General features: G+C 34.1%; 1 long non-coding RNA gene across 2 annotated transcripts; it reads left to right on the plus strand.

Annotated features, from left to right (window-relative positions):
* Nucleotides 1-50: 50 nt before the first annotated feature.
* Nucleotides 51-1,238, plus strand: LOC111389716. Of its 2 annotated transcripts, XR_002701774.1 has the most exons (3): nt 102-438; nt 508-1,133; nt 1,212-1,238. It is a non-coding gene; the product is annotated as an uncharacterized LOC111389716 (long non-coding RNA). The 2 variants fall into 2 exon arrangements; XR_002701773.1 differs by having other exon boundaries at nt 51-1,133.
* Nucleotides 1,239-1,577: the final 339 nt, after the last annotated feature.

Consider the following 1,577-nt stretch of genomic DNA (forward strand, 5'->3'; position numbering starts at 1 on the left):
AAAATTTGGATGAAAAACTAATATTTTCCATGGAAAATAAATGTAATCAAACACACCCTTAATGTTTTTCTTTTTTGTTTGGGATGGGTGGTGGTGTGGGATTTTGCAGGTGATATCATTCCAGTTTTTTCCATTTATGTTTTTTATGTTATGTATGTTTGGTAGAAAGGATACACATGGCTGTTGGTAACGTTCCTGTCTTATTGCATTTTTGTGCTTATGAAAACTTATGAATCACTCAGTTTATAGCATTGTTTCACTTTGGTTACCAAACCTTTTACTTTCCAAGTCGGTCATTGAACTTTGATTTTTGTTACAATGTAGGCACTGTATCCGGCTAATTTAACAAAAATGCTGTTGTGAATTTTTTTTCAAGCTAAGATCATTTTCAGTTGCCAATGCTAGCATTTCTTTTAATTGAACGGATGGAGATAAGAGGTAGATAGATGTACCTAAAATGAAAATTTATATGAAGCTTGGTGTCTAACTTCGAAACATTAAGTTCAGGGACCAAAGTAAAACAACATCTAACTCGAGCGATAATGGTGTTAACCCTATGTAAGTGAAGATATTTTTATGTTTTTCCCTTCACTTTTCCCATTAATTTGTACGTTCTGTTGCTAATTAACGTCACTCAATGAGCATAAAAAATTATTTCGTGGAAAACAATTAGTGTGGTGCTTTTCATATTTTTGTTTATTCATAAAGGTCACCACATGGCTAATTTTTTCGATATGTATGATTTTTTTATCGGTTTGCTCATTGATGAATAAATTTGTACTTTGGATCTTGTCCACATTGTCTTAAGGCCACCAAAATTTAATGGACTTTCACTTCTATATGGGTAACAGTATTTTTTCCTCTCACTGGTTGCACACGAACAGTTGCCATATAGTTCAAAATGCTTTTAAGGTGCGAATTCATTGACAGGACTACTGCAATACACCAACCCCCTTGCATGCTCTACACCTTTTCTTTATTGCAGTTATTGATACTTTCAAAATTGATCTCAACCATTCCTTTTTTTCTAGGATAACTTTGGTAGGTTGCATGATCGAAATAAAGAAACACCGAAGACACTGAAGCAGCTCAGTCGTCTTTTCCCAAACAAAGTAACTATACAGATTCCTCAGGTAATTAGAAGTTGTTTTCTGTTTATTGCGTGTTTTGTTGATGTTATAGCAGCTTCTGATATGGTTAGAACATGACAGGACGAAACAGTACTATTAGACTGGAAACAACTGTTAGACCGTGATATTGAAACAATGAAATCACAGTCAAATATTGGTAGCATTCTCTCGGTTAGTCTTCTCTGCTCATCGGACCTACTTATTTATCTGCCTTTTTTGTTGGTCTTCAGCAGTATGAATTAGATGTCCATCTGTTCTTGAACGTAGCTGCAGTTTTTATACAACACTAAGAGTTATCTGATAAACTCGGTTTGGGTAGCTTTCTTATATGCATTAAAATGTACACATTTTTGGCCTAGATTCTGATTTGTTGTTTTTATTTTATTTTATTTAATTATGTTTTATTTATTTATTTTTTTTTTTTTGGGGGGGGGGGGGGGGGGGGGG

Source organism: Olea europaea, unplaced genomic scaffold (genome assembly GCF_002742605.1).
Source record: "Olea europaea var. sylvestris unplaced genomic scaffold, O_europaea_v1 scaffold6148, whole genome shotgun sequence".
In the NCBI taxonomy this organism is placed as follows: Eukaryota; Viridiplantae; Streptophyta; class Magnoliopsida; order Lamiales; family Oleaceae; genus Olea; species Olea europaea.